Below are 12,668 nucleotides of genomic sequence, written 5' to 3' on the forward strand. Positions count from 1 at the left end.
GGAGTTAAAAAAAAATCCAGATGCCCAGGCCGCATCCTAGATCAATTAAATCAGACCTCTGGGCTGACATCCAGGCAACATTAGTTTTTAAAGCTCCCGGAGTGGTTTTAAGGAGCAGCCAAGTTCGACAATGATTGGTTTAGATCGAATTGAAAATACCCTTCTAAATATTTCTCCTGGCGCCAGCCAAGCTTAGCACCCTCTCTCTTGCCCCGTACTTGCTAGAAGTTCTAATGAGTTACAAAAAGCAGAGAGGGGGACGACAGAGACTCTTTGTGAACTGTTTCCCATGCTTTGAAGGGGGTATTCATAGGGATAAACTTTGGCCTGAAGTTGAGTGAGGACAGGAGAGAGACTCACAGGGAATGGTATTTCAGGAATATTTGCTCTAGGAGAGAACATATGACTGTGCCTGGGTTATGAGATCTGCACGGTAATTAAAATAATGTTGTAAAGTTTCCCTTAAAGTGGTTTAGGCGTTCAGGACCATCGCAGCGGCTGCAGCTTTGCCAGTTTGGTCGCAGGGCGCTGGTGGTCGCTGAGCACTGCGTGCAACCGGGTGTGGGTTGGGTGGGAGCGCTGGCATCCAGCCTAGGAGAGCTCGCAGCAGGCATCGGGGTCTTCCACCCCGCCTTCGTCTCCTCGCTAAGATTAGGGTACCGTCATCTGGGGAAGGGACTGAAAGAAGGAATGGGCACAAATTAAACATTCTTTCAATGAGGCAGAAAGGCCTCTGTAAAGACTGCCTCTGAGGTGGGATATGCTAGAGTCTCAGTGGCTCTTCCCTGGAGCCCCCGATGGCATCTGGAAGCCAGGAGACCAGGTGCACGGTGCCCCCCGGCAGGGTGACTTCTGGCAAGTGCCTTTCCCTCTCTGAGCTGCAGTTCCTCGTAAAAGGCTTATGATCAAGTGACCTCTACATTTCTCCTCACTAGAATATTGAGGAAAGATAAGGTACTGCTCTAAGTGAGACGGTGCTGTAATGTTTCAGATTTCAACCAAATTCCAAAAACATCAGACTTTTAGCTAATGCCACATACATTTATTGAGCACCAACTGTATGCCAGGAACTATGCTGGAACTGGGGAGAAAAAGATGAATAAGACATATCTAACCCTCAAGGAAGTTCAGTGTGGGGCCTGGCATATATGCGCATTATAAGATTGTCTTAAATGAGCAAAAATGGATAGATGGAAGTGACATCTCCAAACAAATCACTCAAAAACCTACTGGCTTAAAAGAACAACCATTTTATTTTCTCTCATCATCCTGCAATCTGGCCTAGGCTCAGCTGGGACTCTGAGATGGCCAGCCTTTTCTTCCTCTCCATGGAGTTTCAAGGTTTCTCTACTTTCATGTGGCCTCCTTACATGGTCTCTTTGTGTGGTCTCTCCAGCAGTGTAGTCTGACTTCTTACGTGGCAGCTCAGGGATGCCAAGAGCCAGCCATCCAAGATAAGACCCAATGTGCAGTGCTTATCAGGACTTTTCTTGCTAATGTTCCACTGGTCAAAGCAAGATACATGGCCAAGCCTAGAGCTAGTGTGTGGAGGGACTATACAAGGGCATGGAAGTTGGGTGGCATACTTCATTGGGAGGCCCCCAAAGTAAGAGTCAACCACAGTCAAAGTTATTTTATCTTAAATAAAGGCAAATAAGATCAGAGAATTTATCCAACATCATTGGACAGAGCCAGCATTTGGACCAAGATCTTCTGACCATAAGTCCAGTGTGTCATTGGATGAATATGTGTCCACTCAGTCATTCATTCGGTACTAGTTCAAAACAACTTGTGTAAAGCTCTGAGTGCCGTGCAAAGATAAATCAGACCAGAGGAATCAGGTTGGATGGGAGCTTAGAGACTGGCTGGCGATATGCCATATGTAACCAATGTGAAAAGTGATGTTCTATGAGAAACATGGGAAGAGTACAGAAGAGGTCTGGAGGATAAAGAGAAGGGAAGGGAACCAGCAAGCTTCCTCAAAACAGGCCATTAAGACTGCATAGTATTTGTACGTGCAGAAATCAGGGATGGGATAGGAAAAAAGGGAATTCCAGAAGGAAATGACATGGGTAAAGATATGGAGAAAGGAAACTGACAGTTTGTGAATGTGTTTTCATTTCTCTCGGATAAACAAACAGGAGTGGAAATGGTTTCATTGGGTAGATACGTGTTTTACTTTCTGAGAAACTGCCAAACACCTTCCTGAAGTAGGTGACTTATTCTACATTTCCAGCAGCAGTTGAGGATTCTGGTTGCTCTGGATTCTCACCAACATTTGGTGGTGTCAATTTTAAAGTATTTTAGCCATTGAAGTGGGTGGATGTCTCACTGCTCTTTTAATTTGAATTTTCATGATAACAAGTGATGTTAAGCACTTTTTCGTGTGCTTATTAGTCATTTGTACATCTTTCCGTGCAAAGTGTCTGTTCAAGTTCCTTGCCCATTTAAAAATCGCGTTGTTTTTTTTTTATTATTGAATTTTAGGAGTTCTTTATATACTTTGGGTACAGGTCCTTTGACAAACATATGTGTTGTGTTTCCTTCCAATCTGTTGCTTGCCTATTTATTTTCTTAACATTGCCTTTCCATGAGCAAAAACTCCTGGACTCATGGAACTTTAATTTGATGAAATTTATTAAAAAATTTTCATGGTTATTACTTTCTGTGAACTAAGAATCCTGAGTTTTGGAGATATTTTCCTCTAAAGCTTTTATAGTTTGAGTTTTTCCTTTTAGGTCAATGACCCAACTCAAATTAATTTTTGTGGATAGCACTGAGGTAGGGGTTGAGGTTCTATTTTTTTCTCATGGGAATATCTGATTGTTCTAGCAGCAACCATTGGAAGGACTTTTATTTCGCCCTTGAATGGCTTTGGTGCATTTATTGAAAATTATTTGACTGTATATTTGTGGGTGACCAAAACCTTTGACCCCAAGGGAAAGTGGATGCTTTATTTCCAAGGACAGAATAATGCTATTTCTAAGTTTCCTGGGCTCTGATTCATATCAAGCACCAGAACAAAGTTCATCCAAGTTCATAGCTAAAATGAATGGCTCACTTTCGATGGATGGCTCGTTTGGTTTGTTACAAGACCTTCTACAAAGTTGTCCACATTAAGGTAAATAACAGCCTAGAGGCAGAGGCAATGGCCAATTTGCTTTTTATGTATATGTGCAAATAATCAAGTCTATTGAATGCTTTTGGTTACAACTATGAATATTTTTAGCACTCCTGTCCTAACCTGCATGTGCTTGGGGGGGAAAAATGTCAAAACTAAACCTCTGTTGCATAAATCCAAACAAATAAATACTATAAGGAGAACATTTGACACGTCAGTGGAAAACTCTTCAGTTGCCTCTTCAAGGAAGGAAGGATAACAGAGGCTCCCAGGGTATGGAACTGTCCTAAAAATAGAAATGACCATAGAAGAAAGGTTTCTCAGAATCCACTTCTTAAAAGATGCCAGCACAGCCCTACTCTGCCCTGAAGCTCTGGAAATCAGCCTTCTGCCCAGCCAATGGTTTCTACCAGTCTTATTTCAGGAGTTTGAATAGTGAGGTTGGGTAAGGAAGTCTTTCTTGCAGCCCAGTGGGGGCAGATGTGGTGCAGCCACCTTGGCACTGGCCCTGCAGGTCTGCAGAAAGGTCTTTGCAGGGTAAATAGTGTCTGTGTTTCAGATTCCCAACGGGTGTGAAACGTTGTTGAGCACACAATGCCTGCCACTGTACCCTACCAGGGGCTGGGAGCCTGGGGTGGAGAGAGATAAGCACTGGGGTTATAAAAGTCTTTATATGCCAGCGAGCCAAACTTCTAGATGAAGATGTTCATCTTGTTGCCAGAAAGGGCACTTTATCCAGGGAATTAAATCAGAAGTAAAAGGCAGCACAGGGGAGTTGAGCTGGATACACCTAACCCAGCTTTCTCTCTCTCCTTCCTGAAACCTCTATCCCAGCTAGAACACCGAAAATGGAAAATTATATTGAATTAGCTTAACTACTGGAGAACCTCAAATACTTTTCTTGGGTGCAGGAACATGCAAACCAAAAACAATCAAACACGTGTTTGGAAGGCTAAGCTCTCCTCCAAAGGATGACTCGTGCAAAGGACCATGGCTGGGCTTCCTATCCCAGCTCTGGGTCGTGGGGTGCTTAGTAAATGTGAGTGAGGAAGACTGGGTCAAACAGATAGGTAGTAAGCCAAGTATGTGGGTGTTTATTGAAAGCCAGAGGCTTTATGGATGTGTGATAGGAAGGAAGGCGAAGAAAAACTGTGTTGAAGAGAAGGAAAGAAAAAGATATATGTGGAAAAGGGAGAGAAAAAAAATCAATGCAGTATGTTACAGTAGAATAAACAGAGTTTGGGGTGAGACATACTTCGGTATCTACTACTGCTCCTACTAAAATAATAATTACAACAACATGAAGGAGGAAAAAGGCACATTTACTGTGTGCTGAACTGTGTGCTAGTGCAGCATTAGACAATTTCAATACACTGTCTCATTTTTTTACTTGCAACAACAGCATAGGGTATGGAGTACTGTTACCCCTATTTTACAGATGAGGACAGTGAGACTCAGAGAAGTCAGTGACTTGCCACGGTCCTATGGCTAGCTGAGACATGGAGACGCTATAGTTGAAAACGGTTCTGCTTGACTGCAAATCTTGTGCTCTTGACCTCCATACAGTAAATGAATGGCAATCATCCATCCAAAAAACTTGCTGGGCTTCCAACTGGTTCAAATTCTGTCGCTGTCATGTGACCTTGAATAACCTCTCAGATCTCCACTTGCTTTGTGTAAAATATAAACTAAAGCTCACAGAGTCGCTTGGAGGACTAAATGAGATAGTGCACATGGAGGTGCTTGGTAAATTGTGAAGGACTAAACAAATGTGAGAACTTGTTTAGTGGGGTTTTTTTGCGTTTTCTGTTTTTCTGCTCCTTTGCAGGGATGCTCCCACTTGTGCGTTTGCATTTCTGTTTATTTGGTCCATGATATTAGATGCCCCTTTTCATCCAAACGCACATGTCCTTTTCCCTTCTCAGCCTCTTCTCCCTTTCCCCAGGGCAGCCACCTTCTATTGCTCCCAGACTCCAAAAGACATATGAGTTTGAAGTTCAATGAAAGAATCAAGTGAAGCAGATTCCAAATAGCTCTTCAGCCAGAGCAGAGGAGGGATGCCCATTTCCTGTGTCTTACTAAAAGCTGAGGAATAGAAATTTGTGGCTTAACTAACACGTGAAAATATTTCAAATCTAGTAAATATAACTGAAGTTAGAGACAGCTGAGCTATAGAGGCAAGGACTTGCCATGACCTAGAATCTAGTCTTTAGTTTTCTCAGGATCCAGGGTCAATCAGGCTCAGCAAAATCGATTAGCGTTAATCACTCTCTAAATTATAATTTCCAAGCTGCTCATTAGGCTCTTTTAGGTGCATGGAAAATGTAAGGCCACATGCCCCGAGGTGATGCGAATTTAATGGTAGGCTAAACATGCAGAGGGGAAGACCACAAAATTGTGCTCTCATGGATCAAGTACTTCCCTGACCACCACATCCCGCAGACCTGGAGAGAACAGGAACAGTTGGCTCTCCGCATGCAGGGATGCAGGACAAACTTCCCTCTGTTCATTGTGTCTTCACGCCAAGACAAAGGATGATCCGGAGACGTTGTCACCATTCTATATCGAGTTTTTGCACTGGGCGGAGTTTCAAGCGAGCCATCTCGTAAGTGACCGGCCAACCTGAAGCCTATAAGTGGGTGTCTTTGTTGGGACATTGGTAATCGATTCAACTACTAGAGGCCAAGGCAGCTGGTTTAACTCAAACACGTGGCACAAACCACGTGCCACCAGATTAACTCGGCACGGCTTTCCTTTGGAAAGGAGCTCTGGGCATGCCAGGTATGTTGAACTTCAAGCAATACTTAAAAATTCGTGTCAGCTGGACCGTGTGTTCCTTGGACACTCTCCGTGGGAGCATCCTCGCTGGGCCTGGAGTCAGAGTGAGGCAAGCGAGTTGCACGGCCTTAATGCCACCAGGCAGTGCCAGCCGGGTGCCCACAGTCTTGCCCACTGAGTAACTGCGAGGATGTGGACATTTACATCACAGAGGCTGAGAGCCAGAGTGGGAGAAGCAGGAGAAAGGGCCTTTCTTGGCTAGAGGTGGTGCTAGGTCTTCTCACACACTGACAGACATGTTCTAAGCTCACCGTTCCTACTGGTTATATCTCACAGGCTTCACATCGACTGGTCTTTGCACAGAGCTGGAAGCAGGCTTCCTGGCTCTTTGGGTGCCACTTTTACTAGACTCCAAGCACACTATTCCCCATCTGTTAGTGCTGTTTTTTTTAACTGTCAGGCAGGGAACATGAAGATTGAGGAGCTTTCAGCGGGCCTGTCTTCCTGATTCTGCAGGTCCTCTTCTCCTCAGTGCACAAAACACTGATGCAGGACCCTTTGGGGCCAAGTGCCATGCTGGATGCTGAGGATTAAAGCAAAGAAGAGAAGTATGGGGTTCTCTGCAGTCAGGTGGGGAGACAGCCAGTTGACTAGATACCTACGTCAGTATGATCTGAACAGTTGAGAGAGAAAAAGGGAGTGTGAAGAGGGAAGTGACTGCCTCTATCTGAATGACTTAGGAAGTCTTTAGAGAGGGACCTCGGGAAGGTTTTGTAGATAGCATAGGAGTAGCTTAGGAAGGTGGGGAACAGGAGAGGTATGCCCGGTACAAAGTACACAGGTGTGGAATAGCACAGATGGAACTACAGGTTGTTCAGTTTCTGGAATGCCAAGTTCACAAGAATAAGAATGATACTGATGATCTTAACCATGACAATGACTATTTGCAGAACACAGACCAGGCCAGGCTCTGTACTAAATACTTTGTATCATCACAGACCATCTTCAAGACAACCTTATGAGACGGGCACTAATATTTTTTTATCGATGAAAATTCTGGGGGTGTCATAAGCCAAAGTCACACTGGCTGAGGCAAGTGTGGGGAGCTTGGGAAGGCTCCTCTTTGCCTTCTCATTGTCTCTTGCTTCTCTCTTTCTGCAAACTGGCCTCTTCTGTGCACTACATGACTTCCAGTTGTTTAGGAGTTTCATTAAACTCTTTGGCTTTCTTCCACCAGAGAGGGACTAACTCTCTTTCTTGGTTTTTTTTTTTAAATTTTTATTTATTTTATTTAACATCTTTATTGGAGTATAATTTCTTTACAATGTTGTGTTAGTTTCTGCTGTATAATAAAGTGAATTGGCTATATGTATACATATATCCCCATATCCCCTCCGTCTTGCACCTCCCTCCCACCCTCCCTATTCCACCCCTTTAAGTGGTCACAAAGCACCGAGCTAATCTTCCTGTGCTATGCAGCTGCTTCCCACTAGCCATCTATTTTACATTTAGTAGTGTATATATGTCAATACCACTCTCTCACTTCGTCTCAGCTTACCCTTCCCCCTCCCTGTGTCCTCAAGTCCATTCTCTATGTCTGTGTCTTTATTCCTGTCCTGTCCATATTAACAAATTGAATGATAAAAACCATATGATAATCTCAATAGATGCAGAAAAAGCTTTCAACAATATTCAACACCCATTTATTATAAAAACTCTCCAGAAAGTAGGCATAGAGGGAACTTACCACAACATAATGAAGGCAATATATCACCAACCCACGGCCACCATCATTCATTCTCAAGGGTGAAAAACTCAAACCATTTCCTCTGAAATCAGGAACAAGACAAGGTTGCCCACTCTCACCACTATTATTCACATAGTTTTGTAAGTTTTAGCCACAACAATCAGGGAAGAAAAAGAAATAAAAGGAATCCAAATTGGAAAAGAAGTAAAACTGTCACTGTTTGCAGATGACATGATACTATACATAGAGAGTCTTAATGATGCCACCAGAAAACTACTAGAGCTAATCAATGAATTTGGTAAAGTAGCAGGATACAAAATTAATGCACAGAAATCTCTTGCATTCCTATACACTAATGATGAAAAATCTGAAAGAAAAGTTAAGGAAACACTCCCGTTTACCATTACAACAAAAAGAATAAAATACCTAGGAATAAACCTACCTAAGGAGACAAAAGACCTGTATGCAAAAAACTGTAAGGCACTGGTGAAAGAAATTAAAGATGATACAAACAGATGGAGAGATATACCATGTTCTTGGATTGGAAGAAGCAACATTGCGAAAATGACTATACTACCCAAAGCAATCTACAGATTCAATGCAATCCCTATCAAACTACCAATGGCATTTTTCACAGAACTAGAACAAAAAATCTCACAATTTGTATGGAAACACAAAAGACCCTGAATGGCCAAAGCAATCTTGAGAAAGAAAAAAAAACAGAGCTGGAGGAATCAGGCTCCCTGACTTCAGATCTTTCTTGGTTTTAGTAAAAAAAAAAAAAAAAAATCCCAGAGAAGGGCTCAGATGGGCCCAGCTTAAGTTGGTTGCCCATTCTGGGATTAATCAGCAATGGCTGTAGATGGTAAGAATGTGACCACCCCAACTGGGACCAAATGGTTGGAGTGGAAGGAAGACCAGTTAGAGGAGAGGGTCCTTGGCGGACAAAAATCACATATGCCCCTTGCATTCTTTATTTTAGGAATGAGGATATTGAAGCTTGAGAGGCTGGCTAACATGTTGAGGTCACACAGCTAATAAGTAGCAGAAACTGGAATCCAATCTAAGTCTTTCTCTGTGGTTCTCAAAGAGGGAGGATTTTACACCCTCCCCTTGGCACAGCTGGCAACATCTGGAGATGTCTCTGCTTCTCACAACTCTGGTTGGGGGTGGGACTGTTTCTGGCCAGGGATGCTACTAAAATTGTACACTGCACAGGACAGCCCCACAGGGAATGATCCGGCTCAAGAATGGCAGTAGTGCTAAGGCTGAGAAGCCCTGGTCCATCTGAGTACTGATTACCACTCCCCTACACAGCCCCATACTCTTGAAGGGCCTTGCTTGGCCTTTGGTGGCTCCCAGGCCTCCTCCCCATGCATTTACAGACAATATGTTGGGTTATCTCAACCTCCTTTTTTTCGGTTTTGAGTCTTACCAGTTTCCCTGTCAGAGAGTTGCCTCCTTGTTTTCAAGTGCTGGGTTCAACTTGTGCACATAAATGCTAACTAGATGCCAAGTAATGGACAAAATTAAATTCAAACCCTTTGGAGCTAAATTATTTTATCAAAATTAAAGTTGATAGTCTAAAAAATGCTTTCAATATATGAGGATTACATATTATCTCTGCCTAGAACTGTTTTTCCATGAGGAGAGATGGATTTGCAATGAGGTAACTATATTCTTCTATCTCTCCCCTCAAGGATAATAGCAGTCTGTGGCATCAGAGTTGGTGAATTTGCCTGTGTTTTTTATTCTTTCAGGTGATGATCAGTCAGGTGCAGCCACAAGAGGAGACAAGGAGAGGCTCAGGAAAACAAGTTTATTATACCCACAGGTCCTAGAAATGGGAGGCATGGCACCCCGTGCGGGGCCACATGGGAAAACACCAGTGCTGGTCAAGAGTCAGAAGGGGCGGGAGTGAGGGGAGAACCTGGGCCACAGTCTTTACTGGAATTTCTGTGGGAAAGGCAAGGCAGGGAAGGGTACACAGTCTACAACTGGCTAGTTTAATAATTTCAGCGGGCTCCAGGCTATAGAGGTGGTCCCTAGCTGCCTACCACCCAGCCCTGGGATAATTAAAGCATTTTGTCCTCAGGGGTGTGCAGGCCAGTTAGAGGAGGTATGGCTCTGGGTTGGTTGGTTTGTAAATCAAAGGCATGTTCCCAGCTGAGTCCTCTGCTATCTCTAACAATTGTCTAGCACCAAGAGGGGCAGTCTCCCCCCAGCCAGAAAGGTTTTTAAGATGTCAAGCCATCATAATATGAAGAAAATAGAAAATGCAAACAATACGGCCTGGTAGCACAATTTTCTAATTCAACCAAGTGAGCTTAGCTGAGAATCTAATGCTCTTTGCAATATAACTCTAAATTATACTCCACTTTCCTCCTGCTCTCAAATAAACTAACTCCTCCCCTTTTTGTATTTCCATCCCCCACTCCCACCCCCACCACTGGCACCAATTTACCAAGTCACCAAGTTAGAACCTACAGAATTGACCCTTCTCTCTTCCTCATCCCCCCTAATTTGACATTTTGAGAACTAAATGCAATATTTAAAATCAAAGGCGGATTCTCTCTGTTTCTCAGAAATACCCCCTCCCCTCTGTCCTCAGTGCCGTTGGCTTGGCTAAGACTTGCTTCAGCTCTCCTTAGAGGGGTGCCTCCTTACCTACTGCTGTCCCTGTACTTTCTCTCTTCACTCCCACCCCAAAATAGTCTTCCACCAAAGTTATCTTCCAAAAGCCTGATTGGGTTTTATTTTGTTTTTTTTTTTACTTACAAGCCTTCAGTGTCTCCACACTCCCTGCAGAGTGAAACCCAGCCTTCTTACCATGCAGCAGACCATGCACCCTGTCCCAGTTGAGCACCAGCCTCCAGATTCTTTCTAGTTCCTGCCGTCTGCTGCTCTCCGCCTGTACTCCAGTCCCACCAGCAGGGGGCAGCATGCAGTGTTTAGGTGGAAGCCTCTGGAACAAGACCTTAGGGCTCAAATCCTGGCTCCACCATCTGTCAGTTGGATGATTTGGGGCAAGTCACTTAGCTTCTTGGTGCTTCAGTTTCCCCAGTCATAAGATGAGAATGGCACTTGTACCAACCTCACAGGTGAGGATTACATGCATTAATACACATAAGAACTTAGACTAGAGCCTGGCCCAAAGTATGAGCTCAATAAATATGAGTAGTCAGGCTCTTACAGCTCATGCTACCTTCCTTTCCCCATTTGATGAATGCCTGTCTTGACCTTCGGGCTCAGCTCAGCTGTCACTCCTTCCTGAAACCTTCCTGACACCCTGAGAAACAATTCCTCCTCTGTACTCCTGAACCTCTTTCTTACAAGTCCGTCTCTCCCTCTTCTCCTCCAGGGTGTGGTTCTTTCCTCTTCGTATTCATCACCATACCTAACTCTGTACCACCAAAAAGAAGACAATACCTGTTTGAAGGCATAAATATATAGAGAGCATGGGGTCAACACCAAAGTTTAGAGTCATTTGCCCGGGTCATCCAAAGTTACTGATCAGTTTACCTAAGCATTGTTTTCTCTAACTCTCACATTTCAGCTGTTCCTACTTGCCTACATTCAAAGGCGTGGAAAAAATCATTTACAGAGTTCAGTAGCTTGGTCCTTCCGCCTTCACCTGTCAGCTTTTATCCACATCAAGTGTTAGTCGTGTTTGTTATCAGTGCTTCCCAGATTCTCCATTACCTCTCCAGCTTGGTTTCTGTTTACCTGCCAGTACCAACCCATGACTGTTCAGCTCTCCTCCCTCATTAGTTTCTGCACACACAATTGAGAGGTTTCCCACAGTGAGACTGGCTACCAGGTCTCCAGGCTTGTGGCTCCAGTTGCTGTACAGTCAGGGCTTAAGTAATTATGTCTCCAGTAACTAGTAATCTGGGTATCTCATACTAGGTTCTGTGCTAAGAAAATGGCAGGCAGCCTATGGGATTTCCTTTTTTTTTTTTTTTTTTTTTTTGCAGTATGGGGCTTCTCACTGTTGTGGCCTCTCCCGTTGCGGAGCACAGGCTCCGGACGCGCAGGCTCAGCGGCCCTGGCTCATGGGCCCAGCCGCTCCGCGGCATGTGGGATCTTCCTGGACTGGGGCACGAATGCCCGTCCCCTGCATCGGCAGGTGGACTCTCAACCACTGCTCCACAAGGGAAGCCCTGGGATTTCCTTTTTCATTAAAAAAAAAAAAAAAAAATCTTGAAACATTGGGCCACTTCAGTCCTGAAAGACAGAAGCCACACTCCATTGTTCTTTATCAGCAGCCATCATGCGTTACATACCAACTTTTAGAGGGGTTCGTAAGAATGCATATTCCTGGGCCTGCTGCAAATGGTTCTCGTTCAGTAATCTGCGGTAGGGTCTAAGTATTTGCCTTTTCATCAAGGCATATAGTTTCCTAGGGCTGCCCTAACCAATTTCCAAAAACTTGGTGTCTGAAAACAAAAGGAATTTTTCTCCCACAGTTCTGGAGACCAAAATTGAAGGTGTCGGTAGATGAGAGGCCCCTCAAAGACACATAAGGAAGAACCCTTCCTTGCCTATTCCAGCTTCTGTGGGCTCCAGGCATTCCTTGGCTTGTGGCTGCATCACTTCAGTCTCTGCCTTCACCTTCACATGGCCTTTGCCTCTGAGTTGTGTCTCAAATATCCCTCTTCTTTCTCTTATATGGATACCAGTAGTTGGATTTAGAATTCATCCTAAACATAGGAGGCTTTCATCTGGAGAGCCTTAATTTAATTTCATCTGCTAAGATGCTATTTCCAAATAAGGTCACATTCACTGATACTGGGGGTTAGGACTTGGACATACCTTCTTGATGGGACTAAGTTCGACCCACTACAGAAAGTTATTCTGATTTATGGAGTTCTGGGATTATACTGTAAAAATGCTGCCCTAGGTCCTGGATCAGTTTTAGAGCTTATCTTTGTACTAGTTTATATTATATCTAAAGAGTGCTACACTAGAATACTAGTAAGTTGAAAAAAATAAGAAATAAAAGAGAATGCTCTCCCCCTG

At 43.9% G+C, this 12,668-nt stretch overlaps 1 long non-coding RNA gene across 2 annotated transcripts in view; it reads left to right on the plus strand.

The window, feature by feature from the left end:
* Positions 1–12,668, plus strand: part of LOC136793176 (uncharacterized) — a 30,909-nt gene that overhangs the window by 4,211 nt on the left and 14,030 nt on the right. Inside the window, exon 3 of one of the 2 annotated variants that reach the window (XR_010838101.1) lies at positions 10,455–10,516. The exons of the other annotated variant lie outside the window; for it this stretch is intronic. This is a non-coding gene — a long non-coding RNA (uncharacterized lncRNA). Of the gene's footprint in view, positions 1–10,454; positions 10,517–12,668 lie in introns of those variants that run through there. 2 annotated transcript variants of the gene reach the window in all.

This window comes from Kogia breviceps, chromosome 19 (genome assembly GCF_026419965.1).
Source record: "Kogia breviceps isolate mKogBre1 chromosome 19, mKogBre1 haplotype 1, whole genome shotgun sequence".
Classification (NCBI taxonomy): domain Eukaryota; kingdom Metazoa; phylum Chordata; class Mammalia; order Artiodactyla; family Physeteridae; genus Kogia; species Kogia breviceps.